Source organism: Pelobates fuscus, chromosome 2 (assembly GCF_036172605.1).
Source record: "Pelobates fuscus isolate aPelFus1 chromosome 2, aPelFus1.pri, whole genome shotgun sequence".
In the NCBI taxonomy this organism is placed as follows: domain Eukaryota; kingdom Metazoa; phylum Chordata; class Amphibia; order Anura; family Pelobatidae; genus Pelobates; species Pelobates fuscus.
In genome coordinates this window covers 349,305,447-349,321,156 of record NC_086318.1, presented here as the reverse complement: position 1 = coordinate 349,321,156, position 15,710 = coordinate 349,305,447, and the positions used below count along the sequence as shown (strand labels likewise).

The 15,710-nt window shown below is 37.1% G+C and overlaps 1 protein-coding gene across 5 annotated transcripts in view; it reads left to right on the top strand.

Annotated features, from left to right (window-relative positions):
• Nucleotides 1-15,710, top strand: part of ADGRG6 (adhesion G protein-coupled receptor G6) — a 166,460-nt gene that overhangs the window by 26,807 nt on the left and 123,943 nt on the right. The gene's annotated exons all lie outside the window — the stretch shown is intronic.

Below are 15,710 nucleotides of genomic sequence, written 5' to 3'. Positions count from 1 at the left end.
TGCATACGACCCATTTACGTTTTCAATTTAAATTCCTTAAGCAATACCTCTAAACCATTCCATTACAATGTTTTAAGAACTACAGACAAAAGTAGCGTTCTCATAATCCTATATCAGAGCATGTGACATAAAAGCAAAACACCGGGCTAAGGAAATCCTGTCTGAGATAGCTTACATTCTAGAATGAAAAGGACTTCCAGATCGCATGTCTACTTTCACCTTAGATAAAATTACATGAACTAAAAGTATGAATTGTTTGACACATATACAAAGAATTTCTCCCAGACTCCAGAACAGGACATGCCATATTATGTTCTCACCCTTAAATAGTGAATCACAAATGGAATTATAACATGATAATTTAGCATTTTCTTATTAAAACACAGCCTTAAGTAATATAATATAAATTCCTTAGTCCGATAGGTAACTAACTGTACATAGCAGTAATTATTTTTGGTTGTTGTAGTTACTTTGTTGTGTGGTTAACAATTCTCATTTCCGCATTTCCTCAACCTCCCTAATTAAGTGTCACTTGCCAAGATAACTACTGTGTCTAGAACACGTTATTTTCCTTGGCCCCACTTTTGACAACATAGTTTCTGGATTGTAAAATTGCTTAATTTTCACTCTTCATTGTCTCCTTATTAAATATAGATTACCTATTTATCATTTTTATTTATATTTATATTTGTGCTGGCTGTTTTGTTTTGTGTAAACTAGAAAACTATTAACATGTAAGAATTTGCTGGATTTCAGATCAGAGTTAGTACAAGGCTATTTATTGCCCATTTTATCAATTGTAACAATTTAGTGAGTTTTTTATTTTTAAAATAAAAGTTTGTGTACAAGTGTGTTTTCTAATAAGATTTGATATTCATTTATAATTATGATAGGGATCTTTAAAAGGGACACTATAGGCACCAAAACAACTTTAGCTTAATGAAGCCGTTTTGGTGTATAGATCATGCCCCTGCAGTCTCGCGTTTCAATTTGCTGCCAATTAGGAGTTAAATCACTTTGTTTACACAGCTCTAGTCACACAACTCTAGTCTTGCACGGCCTTCCTAAATCATTCCTGAAAAGGAACCTAGATATTTTAGGTTCCTGTAGTGCACAATCTGCATAACCTAGAATTTTTTTTTTCTCAATCTGTTTTTTTTAGGCATGAGTACAAAAAAGAAACAGTGCAAAGGTGATGCTTGTAAAGCATGAGGAAGACTTAGCATACATATGCAACTTCGTATGACAACAGAAATACAGGATCAGATATTGTAGCATGTGTCTATCACCCATGGAATGAAGGCTCTAGCCTGCATCTTTTGAATATAGAATTTCTTACCTCCTACACTGTTAATAGCTTCCTAGATCCTGCAGGAGATGTCTGATTAAAAATGAAACATTTTGTTAATGTAGGCTGTATTAGTCACAGGAAGCTAAGGTGTGGCTAGGACTGTAAAAACAGGACCAAAAGTAATTTAACATCAGAATGGCAGATAATTGAGCAGTGAGACTGCAGGGTCATGATCTGTACACCAAAACGGCTTCATTAAGCTAAAGTTGTATTGATGCCTATAGTATCCCTTTAACACAATTTTGTATTTCCCTTTATTACATTTGGTGTATGTGTTTGAACTATTCCAGTAGATTAAATTGTCTCTCTCTATATATATCTTATGGATTATAATAAAAATGTGATGTGTGCATCACAAAAAAAGAAAAAGAAAAATAACTTGAGTTTCATTTACAAATGCATCACAAATAATGTAATGGTTAAGACATAATAAAGTAAGCCCTGCACTCAAACTCCTATTCCTGGGTGGCAGCAATTGCTCTGAGCGACACAATTCTAACTGGATATGTAGCTCTAACCATTAGCTGCCACCTCTGTATACTTGGCTGTCCACAACTTTTTTCAGATATCCCCATCCAAATTAATGGGCAGTGTGTCTCCTTACAGTACCTGTTGGGGGAGTCCTCCAAGTATTGGGAACTAAACCACCCAAATTCGCATAGAATTAATGTAATTTGTTTTACTCACTCATTTGATTAAACGTCTCGCACGGAGAGGTTTAAAAGCACTATATGCACTTTTTGACAGGAGAGATTTTTTTGTTTCACACCATAAGTCCAAATTCCAGTAAGTAAGATACATCTCCTTTTTTGTTTCGGAAATGTGGAAAATATTGAAATATGTCAGGCTTTTTTTGCCTGTTCTAATATCTCTAACTGATACTGGCTAAGAGACAAAAAATGGATACATTATAATTTAAAGTAAGTAGCTTTCAATGAATGATACATGTATAAACCCTTTTACCAAATGCAATTTAAATAAAGTACAATGATAAGTTACCTTTAGCCAATATCACATAAAGAGATTCTGAGGGATCCTAAATACAATTAGCTTTTCCTTTTATTCTTTGAGGTTTTCTTGATTCCATGTTGCTTAGATAGCTTTGGTCTGCACAGGACTGCCATCAGAAATTGTGGGGCCTCTGACAGCAGCTCAAGGTCTGGGCCCATAGGGCCTGCCCCCGAGTCCACCCAACAGGGCCTTCCCCCGAGTCTCACCCACAAGGCTGTCCACAAGGATAAAGTGTGTGTGTACTGAATGTGGGGTGTGTACAGTGGATGTAGAATATGTGTAATGGATGCAGTGTGTATAGTCGATGCAGATTGTATGTTTGTGTAATGTATGTAGTGTTTGTGTGTATTAGATGCAGATTGTGTGTTTGTGTAGTGGATGTAGTGTGTGTATAGTGACTGCAGAGTGTATTTTTGTTGCATGTGTATAGTGACCGCAGAGTGGGTATTGTGAATGTAGTGTGTGTAGTTAATTCAGAGTGTATATAGTGACTGCAGAATGTATTTGTGTAGTGAATGTAGTGTGTGTGTGTGTGTGTAGTGAATGCAGAGTGTGTAGATATGTAGTGTGTGTATAGTAACTGCAGAGTATGTGTATAGTGAATGTGTGTATAGGGGGAATGTAGTTTGTGTTTGTATGGGGAATGTAGTGTGTATAGTGACTACATAGTTTGTAGTGACTGCAGAGTGTGTTAAGGCATGTCATGTGTATGTGTAGGGGGGAATGTAGTGTGTGTAGTGACTGCAGAGTGTGTGTTTGTGTAAGAATGCAGTGTGTGAGTAGTGAATGTAGTATCTGTATTTACAGTCATAACATACACACTACATCCTTACACAGAGAGAGAGAAAAAGAGAAAGCGAGAGAGAGAGTGTGTGTGTGTGTGTGTGCGTGCGTGCGTGTAAAATAGGGGCTGCATTCTGTGGGGAATAAAGAGCATTTTGGGGTTTTGTTTCTACATTTATTTGATTATTTTTTATTTTATTCCCCCCTCCCTACTTCTTACCTGTCTAAGGAGGTGGGAGATGTCCCTGGTGGTCCAGTGGTATGGTGGAGGGAGCCAGCACACACCGTCTTAACACTCTAGCAGCTCCTCTGACTATCGCGGGTCTTGCCTGCGTGCCGCGCAGAGCTTTGCCATGGTAACCCATGGCAACACTCTGACTCCCGTGGAATTTGCGAGATCACGTGGAAGGTTAACACAGTGGGTGCTGGGCCCCCTCTTCTGTGTACAGCTAGCTGGGGGCCTGCAGTGCACATATAGATAGCGATAATCGCTATCTATATGTGCATATAGAGAATGTGGGGCCCGGGACTCCCAGAGCCACCGGGCCCATGACAACCATAAACATATTTAGTACCTGTTCAAGGCTAGAGAGCAGATAAAGGATGTAAAATAAATTTGAAGGCATTCCATATATTGTTGGGCAAAAGCTCATTATTAAGGCATAGATTAAAAAAGTACTGCAAGGGCATTGCAGATATTAGGACCTTTCTCCTGTTCTTACTGTGCAAGTACAAAGCTCAGAAAATAAAAAAGCCAACAGGTCCTAAAATTATAAATTCAACCTGTTTTGGAGGTTGCATATCTACCTATCTGGAATTGGCACTCCGTATTTCACAGGGCAAGTCCTCAGGAAAATAAACAAAATGTGTTCTAGACATGGATGCTCTAATGAAGCATATAACTATAAATATATTTCCACATAATTGTTTATATCTAGCAATACATAAACAGTAAACTACCAAAAGGAAATTCAGGGGTGGTCTTGAGTGGATGGACAGAGGAGGTAGTGGTGGATATTCACCACTATTGATATTGTGATATTCACGTTGAACCTCACTTGATTGTCAACTATTCACTTTAAGCACATTAGTAAGGAAGATTCAAGTTACATCATATATCCTATCCACCACTACCTCCTCTGTCCATCCACTCAAGATCAACCACAGCGTATCTATTCTTTATATTGACCAGGGTAAGTCCAGTAGACATGCCCAGAGGCTTCTTATGATACCTGCCAGTGGGCTTCATGCAGTGTGTATACAGAAAGCTAAGTGCAGCCCTCTTGAGTGGGTAAATTTGACTTTTCTACTTACCAGCATCAGGACCGCTACTTTGCTCTCAGGGCCTATTTGGTGTTAGTCTCCATCGAGGGGCTGTCATTAGACCAGTTGAGTTGAGGTTCAGATGGTGTCAGAATGGGATAAACAGACAAGGAACAGAGCCTGTAAATTCTATTGCGAAAAAAATATGCTAGCTTTTTTTTTTTTTTTTTAATTAATGAATTCACTATAATTGTATATTATAAAGTTTATATGTTGACACGAGTCAAAATTAAATATATGTTATAGCATGTGCCAAAATGGTTAATCTGAAAAAAATAAAATAAGAAATACAGTTACTCTGTATTATACTCTGTTACAGTTAACAAAACTATATTTTTTTAGGACACATTTCTGTTTAAATACTTAATATTCATAACTGACCTCATAGAATCTGGGAAATATCTGGAGCTTATTTTTTGGTATTTAGTTTTTTTCCCCCTAGAATCTATATTTCATTTATTACAATAAATGCGCAATTGAATTTAACAATCAAAAGTTCCAACAACTCCTAATGTACTCAATGCGGATACATGAAAGAGAAATCGTATTATCTATCTATTGTTTATGTGTTCAGTAATATGCCACTCCTATAGAAATTAAGTCAGAGAGTGTTTCCATAGACAAACTCTGCTAAATGTGTCATTCATTTTGCTTCTGTTTTGACTCATCAGCGTCACACAATTGAATGAAGCCGTGTAAGTTACTAAATCAATCCCTGCATCTTGTATGTGTAAGTAGGGATTGGCAGGAACTCCCTTTTCCTTTATATATTTTTGTTAAAATAAATGGAATGTTTAAACTATGAGAATTGTTTTATGGTACTGTTAATGGGAAGGCTTGGCCTCGTTTGCCCCCATTCACTGTGCTCTTTGATTCTTCTTTTGTGATCATATAATGTATGTAAAGTGGCCAATACCTTTGTGCTGTGTTTTTGTGCCTGAAAAGGGACATAATGTAACATTGCACACATGTAATAGCTACAGTAACCTTTTGCTTACACGGGCACAAAGTAGAACAGGGGGATGTAATTGTATCCATTAAAAACATTGCAATAAAAATGGCTCATTAAAATTATTGAGTATAGTTTGAGTGACACTGTAATGCTGGCACAGTCAGAGCACACTGTCCTTACAGTGTTGCTTTTAATGCCACTGTTAGCATTAGGTGTTTTTTAGGGTTAAGCTGAACATAGGACTACTCATTGTTTAGAAGGTACCCGCATATCTACTTTCTAAGTTTAATTTCTTTTTAAACGATTTGCTAACGTATGCTGGAAGAGAGCAAAAATCCTTGCATGCCTCGTTGCAGAAGAATAAGTGAAATATAGCTCAAATGTTCTCACTGGGACAGACAAGACAAGTTTAATTACTGGAAAGTGAGTCGTGACAATTACACAACTAAATTACAAAGCAAGCTGAGTTCTACTGACAACCAACTTACTGGATAATACCATTATGTAAAGGGAGCTATTATTAACTTTATTAACTGGTACTATTTAAAATAAAAGATTGCATGCATTATAGCCTCCATGTATATTATTTTGTAATGCATTCATATAAGAAAACCCTTCTTTTCAATGCATTTCTTGTTTAAGCGAGCTCAATAGGGCAGAAGGTCTCTTTGGTCAGAAGCAGAGGTTATCTGATCATAGACTGTGATAATGATGAGCTAGTGGATGTTCATGAATCCTTACATCATGGACAAATGCTGGCCTGTTGTGCATTTAAAGGAACACTCCACTGATTAAGTAGATAAACCCCTGAAAGAAATCATGAAAGTATTTTTTTTCCCAGAATGTTTAATTTGGGGACTATGAAAAAAAATGACATGCAAATGCTGCAGATATTTACAATCGAACCAGTTCAGTGGATAAGAACAGACAGGCAGTCATCAACGTGGCACATGCATAACAGACCGATAGTTGCATTATTAAGAGCAGTGCTTTCTCTCAGGAAAAATAAGTTAATATTTAAAATGCAGGAAGCGACTGGGTCCTCAGACTATGCATTTCAGGAGTGCTACATCCATTGTCTGTCTTGAGGGGCAGACTGTCATTCAGCCTGATGACTCTCTATGGGGCAGACCCGCCCCTTTAACAGGTGAGCCCGCCCCTTGCACAGTGCCCTGTGGAGCCTGCTCTTTTCCCTGCCCAGTGCCCACCACTGTACTGGTTTGAATGTGACTACATATTTTCTAGGTTCCAGGGAGACATATTTGTGAATGACAAGCTCCCAATGAATGTGTTTTTTTTTTTTAACTCTTTGCCGTTTGTTTACTAAAACCGGAGTTTCAGGTCCCTAGTTATTCAAGAAACATTAGTAAGAGCACAAATTCATCATATATAAGTACCATGAACTGTGCAAATGCATGTCAGCATTTTCAGAATGCTCCGTTCAATCTGTAGAAAAAAACAAAATACCGCAAATTTTTTTTACAGTAATGATCCTTTAAGGAATGCCCCATTAATTCCACACCTATGCATACTAAAAGCTAGTTCTCAACTGATTTAAGGAGAATTGCTATGTCCTAACATTTGTAATATCGCATATACTTACTGTGACGGACCCGCTGGTACTCCGACTGAGTACCTCCGCCAATCGATGCTCCTAGTGCTTGCCGAGGACTCCATTTAGCTCTATCCTGGAACTAACTGTATCACTCCATATTAGCTCCATGTCAGTCACTTTTATAAGCTCTGCTTTTTTCGTTTCTTTATTTCATTCAATAAAGCACGGGGCGGTGGAGAAGCATAAACTATACTTATTTTCCTATTCCTCCAATGCCTTGTTTGCCCTGGCTCTGCCTGCACTTTAATCGATTGCAATATAATTTGATAAATGTTTAATATACATTTAACATGAAATGCAGGATCTTTAAATACACATCACAATAAAATGCAGCATTGCATAGAAGAAGTCAACACAAATTATAGACAATTTTCAATATTTTATTTAATTATGTGATTTCCACCTCTAATTGTGCATAGCTAATATGTTTCAGGATATGTTTTTACTACACATAGTGCAACTAAATGAAAAATAGCAGAATCCTATAAACAAGTGACCTAATTATGACTTTATTAATTCAAATAAAAAATATATATATATATGTATGTTACAATGTGGGAACAATAAAACGAGATGGATTAAGTCTATTTATTACTACTTCAAATTAATTCAGTTTTAACATATTTGGTTGTTGGCCTTTACTTTTTGTTACATCATAACATGTTCTCATGTCTCGGGTGTAGCTGGTACAAGAATCTCATATTACATACCATTATAACTACATTCCTCATAAATAATAATAACAAAATATTTTACCAAGAAAGGTACTTTCAAATTACTTAGGTTTTTCAAGTACGTCCTGGGGATGTTACCTTAGCCCAACATCCAGTTGATGTTACCATTACCCAATTTAATAGCACTCATTTTATCTACCTTGGAAGGCTCAGTCAGCCCTGGCAGGATTTGAACCTGCGACCCAAGGGTACAACAGATTCTCCGGATGGTGCATTAGCCCAATGAGCTATCTCACCAGCAAATATCACAAAGCAATGAAGCATGCATAAAAACAGCAATGTTGTACATTATAGACAGGATTTGTTTGCAGTGTGTACTTACATAGAACTGTAATGTGGCCCATCCAAAAATAGCAGTGGGTGGGCCACCCAAAGGACCCGCCCCTTAATAGGGTGGCCAGCCTGCAAACCTTGCTTCTGAAGAAATTCTGGACTATTGATACCTATGCTAAGCCCATCCATCCTTCTGTAGTCAATTGCAAGATAAACATTGAGTTCAGTGATAATATCTATACCTCAGGGCATAGTTGATATTAAAGGACCACTATAGTGCCAGGAAAACAAACTCGTTTTCCTGGCATCATAGTGTTAATAGGTCCCCCCCACCCTCATGGCTCCCCTCTCGCCAGGATCTAGGGGGAGGAAGGGGTTAAACACTTATCATTCTCCAGCGCCGGGCTCCCTCGGCGCAGGGGACTCTCCTCCCTCTTCCGACGAATGCGCATGTGTGGCAAGAGCCGCGCGCGCATTCAATCAGTCCATAGGAAAGCATTTCTCAATGCTTTCCTATGGACGGAAGCATCTTCTCATTGTGAAAATTACAGTGAGAAGCGCGGAAGCGCCTCTAGTGGCTGTCAATGAGGCAGCCACTAGAGGCTGGATTAACCCTAATGTAAACATAGCAGTTTCTCTGAAACTGCTATGTTTACAGCTGTAGAGTTAACCCTAGATGGACCTGGCACCCAGACCACTTCATTGAGCTGAAGTGGTCTGGGTGCCTATAGCGGTCCTTTAAGTATCATTCCTGGTCAAATAACTTCTGTTATTTAAATAGCAATTCTCTCTATTGCTCCAACCACACCTTGAATCCAAGAACTGAAGCAAAGTCTTAATTTTCTTTCACCTTATGAACATAGAATATTTACAAATGTCTCCCAACTTAGTTTATCACTCAAACTCTCCTATTATTCCAACATGGCTAGCCTAATTCACCCGCTACATTGTTGTGCCATATTGGCACAGGGGAACTGCTTTCTGTATCCACTGTAATTGGATTAACTATTGACTCCTTAATGAATAACTACCAATGTTTTGTTGATGGCAGTTCTGTTTTTGTGCAGTGTAGACTATGTATAAACGCACAATCCGTTCTTTCATAACTAGTTAGTATATGACCCTTTCTTCATCTTCCCATAATGCCTGCTTGCATATTGTACTTCCCATTATACCAGATAATGCCTTTTCTTCCTTTCTTCAATATTGTGCGCATGGGACTTCAGTAATTTGCACTGATTGAATATGAAAAAACCTTAAACTTTTTTTGTTAAAGGTACACTTCAAGCACCATAACCTCCTCAGCTTGTTGTAGTTGTTTTAGTGCCACCAATGCCCTTGCTCCCACTATTCTAATTAGTCACAGTTTTTTTGAAGGACTTTTTGCCAGAGGTCTGGTGGTCTGCACCTCCACTACTAATGCCAGAAAGCTCCCTTGTGCTAAGCAGGGTTAGTTCACTGGCTGAGAGCAAACATGGTTTGTCTACTTACAATGGTAGAGCACCAGGGCACTTCTGGCACAATAATCACTACATTAAACTAAAGTGGTTATGGTGTCTACATTTTTTTATCAGCTTATCTGGCATGCATTATTCATTTTGACGGTCTGCTTCACCATTTATTATTTACCCGAATTTTACACCTTTTGTAGAACTCATCCATTAGGTAATATTTAAGGTTTTTCCTTCTAATAAAGACAACATAAAGGTTGAAACGCAAAAAGCTGTTCTAATATACAAAGAGGAAAGGTGATACTTTTCACATTACTTTTAAAACACTTCATACCCTTAATACCCCTTCTGGTACAATGAGCTGAAGTGTTCTGGGTGCCTTCAGTGTCCCTTTAAATAAATTGGAATATAATTTTAAACCCTCAGAAAAGACACCTTTCAGCACATGATAAATCTCCCCAACTGAATTAACTCAATTGAATTATATACTGCTGACATTCAATAAGGAACATGGAGAGATTTGTGGTTGTCGGGCAATCCACTTGTGACATCTCCACCAGATGTCTGTCTGCTAAAACCAGGGAACCAAGTGCTCAGTTTCTAACAATATTTTACTACCCTACCCAATGATAAAGAGATAATTAAAAAAACAAAACTAAATAACAATTTTCACAAATGTTCGACTACAGAATGTCTAAATGTTAGTTCAACTACAAACTTTACTAAATTTTTAGGAGACGATGCCTGAATCCCACAGCTAACATTTGTGATGGCTGCTGAGATTGGACAAAAATTAATGATGAAACTCAACCTTTTCTTAATTTATGTCAACCTCCGACTTGCCCATAACATAATGTAGTCCCTAATCTGGTATCTTTCAATTGCGTTGGAATTTCATTGAACTTGGTATCTTTGGGTTGCGTTTAACCCCCTAAGGACCAAACTTCTAGAATAAAAGGGAATCATGACATGTCACACATGTCATGTGCCCTTAAGGGGTTACATTTCATAATTAAATTTTTATGTAATGTTTAGAAGTCACAGAACTGCTTGCTTTAAATGTTTCAGATTATACAAAGCTGAAATCTAGGAAATATGAGAAATCGCAGAAAATGTTCCACATGAACTGTTTCAATACATATGATTTGTGGCATCATATATCCTAACATCAATTCAATATTTATATCTATGCTTGTGGCTACTCTAGTAAAGTCCCTTTCTCTGTATAAATATGCAGAGATACCATGTTGTTTAGGAACAATAATCCCTTGTCAGGAAAATTCTAAACTCCATAGCTACATATGGTTAGAATGAGTCAGTAATGTGCTGGTTATCTGGGTTTCAATGAAATTGCTTTGTCCTATTGCACGATGACACTATACTGATCTTTTAATGAATGATTCAATGGCCTGTGGGTAATGGAATATATCCAAGCTGCAATCTTTTTCAGTAAAGATATACAAAAAAAGGAAAATAATTCACAAAAGGCAGTTCCATTCATCCATCTTTTTTTCTGCATACTTCCTAATCAAGAGGTCTATTCACAAAAGATGGGGGTTGTGAGCCTTGAGAACCAACTTTTTAAGCAAAATAGCTGAGTTGGGAAAAAGCTGCAAATTGCCCGAGGTGAAAAATTAAATCTAAAGCAGCTATTTCCACCTAAATTTTACAATAAGTTTATAACTAACCTCAACCCCCAAGAGCAATTATATATAGATAAATAGATTGCTGAGCAAAAGTAAGGCATTGGCATTTAGACAGAAAAAGGATGAATTAAATAGGGAACCTGACTTGTGTGTGCCATCAAAATCGTATGCTATGTTTTTAGTGTATGCTCTTTTAAATGTTTTGTTGTATTCTTGTAAAGGTTTTAAATACTAAACTTGCGCATTGTGAGACAATTCGGCTTGGCCAAACATTTTATTGAAAAATAGAAACATTTCTAGGACTACTGAATTTAAGTCAAATGTTGGTTTGGCTTGGCAGAATCTCGGTATCGAAAAACTGATTTGGGAAACTAAGTGGACAAACCAAAATGGCGCAGAAATTAGCCAATTAGTGTACTGCTAAATATATGCATCATATAATGTTCTTATTTTCTAAAAAAAAAAAAGCTTAATATTTTGCAGTATACTGAGATAAGAATGTTCCCACCATTTGGTTAACAGATCAAGTGAGGAAAAAGTAACCAAAGAGGTAAAAAGAAGTAGAAGCAGTAAAAAAACAAAACAGTATATATTATATATTTATTAAATATATACCATGTAAATGTAGGTATATTTTTTTTACTGATTTTATTCCCTATATTGTTAATTTCTCACATGATTTGTAAATAAAACATAATTTAGTGACTGTCACCTAGTTTTATTATCCCATCGATGATCTCTTTTTTGGGGGGCATCCAGAATCACAAATCAAAATGAACATGCTCAACCACCCACATGTTCTAGTGGTCCTAGACTGACTAATTTCAGTTGTTTTTTAAAATATTTTTTTTAACAGTGGAATAATTGTAAATAACATCATCCGATGCTATAAAATAGACACATGTACATATATACATACACACATACATACACACACACACATACACACATATACACATAGACATACATACATACATAACAAAGTAATAGAATGAACAACTAAAAAGTAATGGTTAAGAAAGCCTTGTATATATAAAAATTAAAATAAAAAATAAACAATTTCAATGCTCTTATATATGAATCACTTTATGATTTGGATATAGTACTGTTTGGTTGGATGTGGTTTAGATGATACTTATAAGCCAAAATGGCCTTTGACGTCCCTTTGCCAGCTCATCCAATCTTGTATCAACAATACTAAACACACAGAGGGAGTCTTAAAGGCTAGTTTACAACACTTTGACTCGAATAGGCTACGCAAGACCTCTGTCATGGATGGAATGGTGTCAGACTTCCAGTACCTGGGAATAGCTGAATAAGCTGATATTAATAGATGACTTAACATAATAAATTTAACTTTAGGTAAACCCTCTGGGAATTTATTTTGTTCTATGCATACGTCATGTTTGTCAGTTGTGAATTGCAGATATACCTGACACTCCACTGCCCAAAAACAAAATAAATACAAATCACTGTTTAATAGATATACGCCAAATAAAATCTTGCATGCATTTAATTTACGCATTTTTTTTAATTGGGGTATATCTAAAAACAGCTTGTAAAACCTGCAGTTCTCTTGTCTGCTGCTTTTTCAATCCTCCCCTTTTAACCTCACCCAGACTTTATGTGGCTGTCCAATCACAGACGTCCCAATGCAGCTCAATGAGAACTCTTTGCAAGGCAGGTGCTCTGAGCAATTGCTGCTTCTTGGGTTTAGCTCCACTGAGCAAACAAAACCAGGAACTAACATTACCTGTTCTCTGCTTGAAAGACAGGGAGGAGTAACCAGGTTAATTTATAAAAGTATAAATTTCTATTGAAATCTGCACTTTTTGCAAAATGAAAAAAGATGACACTCTTCACGCATAAAGCATTCCAGCAAGCTGGAGTGATTTAGGTTCTAGGTTCTTTTTGCCTAAAATGTTAAACTCACTTTGAATTCCTGATTGTGTACACTTTGATAATTAACATTGTAAATGTAACTTCCAGGCTACTACACCTTTCGTATCATTAAAATCACATATGATAGATAGACCAATGATAAATAACATGAAACACACTAGTAAAGGTATGTCTTATTAGTCTGTACATTTTGTAAGTGGTGTTTGCTTATTGCATGTGAAAGGATGTTTTGTAACATTCAACTGACATATTGCTAGGAAGTCTGGGTTAAGTGTTGCTGACACTTTTCTGGCATCATCTATTACATTTTATTGCTGATACCTCTTTGGAGGTTGCCTGTGGTCGAAGTGTTTACTCATAATCAGAAGCTGTAACCTATTTAAATGTAGCACAGTGGGGCATCATTTACATATGAGGTCAGTCTGTGATTTCAGATGCTCTAAAAAAATAAATAAAAAATAAATAAAAATAATAAAAAATAATAAATATATTATATATATAGAGAGAGAGAGTTATAAAATAAATTTGCACATTCATATATGACATTAAAAGTCACATCTGCATGGTATTGGTTCTGGTCTGGAGGATAAAGTCTCTCTGGGAGCATTTAGTTATGTGCCAATAAGATTGTGGTGAGGCCAAACACAATATACCCTCCATAGTGCAAATTAATGAATTAAGAAACTACTTTTGTACATCACCTGCATATCTCAAGCTGGATTTTGGAAAGTCTTCCTTGGGCAGATAATCTCAAGAAATCATATTTCTACAACTACCCCACAATTCTCAGCTTGACATGCAAATGAATACTGACAAACGGAGCTAGGTGCCATGAATATTGTGGTGACACCAAGCACAACAACATTTGAGTTTCTGTTTTGCACTCACTGCAATCTTTGTGACACCTTGCTATGTGCTAAATAATTTGTGATGTCATGTGTGTAGCATTGTATTGCGCATACATTTATAGGCCTCACATCTATCCTTAATCCGTTAATGACCTCTGATTTGCCCTAGAAGCAGTCAATGATCCCCACCACCCTCATTAAATGTCCCCAAGTAAACTATGGTTCTCTCATCATTGTCCCCCAGTTATGACCACTACTTAAAGAGCTCAGCCAAGTGGAATCACATTAAATGCCTGTCTGTGCAGCAGGTACTCATTGAGATTCCGGCACTCGTCAGTGTTACTCTGTTTGTTAGCGGACAGACAGGAATATGTCAAGAAAATCTTCCACTAATATCCTGACACATACACTACTACTACTACTACGCATACACTACTAAATGTAGGAATCTACTAAAGAGCAGTATGTAAGTTGTTCCCCCAAATGGGAGCAGAAATAGATTAAAAGGTCCATATTAGAATTATAAATGAATATCACATTTTTATAGAAATAAAATGTGTAGCTCATAGGACCAGGGAATTTTTTCTTGGCAGTTACTTGATATTAGGCTTAACCCTCCTAAGCAAGTGCCAAATTAGGAGTCTCCTCAAGGTGATAATGCTTGAACCTCTCAATATCCTAATGTCACATTAAAGTATCTACTGAAAACTTGATACCTTGAAGAAAGAGCTCCCTAAAGCGTAAAAACAGGAAAAACAAAACAAAACACTAAACAGTGTTTAGACCAGGCTTTCCCAAACTCCGGCCCCCCAGATGTTGCTGAACTACTGAACTCCCATGATTCTCAGCTTATATATTTAATTTATAGAATCATGGGAGTTGTAGTTCAGCAACATCTGGAGGGCCGGAGTTTGGGGAAGTCTGGTTTAGACCATATGTCTCGTTTGTCATGCACCCATCCTGCAGCAGGCTGCAATCAACTTTTAATTCCCAGTATAATTGATTTCTGAGTTTTAGACAGGTAGATAGACACTGACTTTGTATTAACGCAGAAAGGGGAAGAATCGCTGCAAAAGCAAATTAAAACTACCTTACCGATAAGAGATCTTAGCGCTGCCTGATTTGTCATATGCTATTTAAATAGCTGTCGTTACGCAGTAACACATTTAAAGAAATAATGTATCCTGGTCGATCACAATAGAGGACTTTGAAGGATAAGGAGTACAGAGGGATAACCTCAGATAAGCAATGTGCCTTCATCTGGGGCTAAATGTGAATGATTTACCATTCGATGTTTATAAGGGGAAGAGGAGTGCTCGATATCTCCCACGGGACTCTTAATTCAGCACTTGCGTAACAAAACCCTTTAATCAAGGGTTAAGCCTAATATCACATAATTGTTCCCCTAGTCAGGGGATAGGCAACCTTCTGCTCTGCAGATGTTTTGGACTACACCTCCCATGATGCTTTGCCAGCATTATGTGTGTAAGAGCATTATGGGGGATGTAGTCCACAACATCTGGAGAGCCGAAGGTTGCCTATCCCTGCCCTAGTCCTACCAGCCTACACTTTGATTTGTAATCAGTGTTTTCTGTTAATGTTTGTATAGAAGTATATTTTCTAATAACATTTGATATTCACTTATAATTCTAATAGGGACTTTTAAATCTATTTCTGCTCCCATTTGTGGGTATGTTACATACTGGTGTTTTTCTTCAATTTTTTGGGTTAACCCCAGTTCCCTTTCGCATTACCTTATCGGCTCCCTTTTAAGTGATTAAGAGCTTCCAGCTTCTAAAACCTACTCTAGCAAAGCCTATG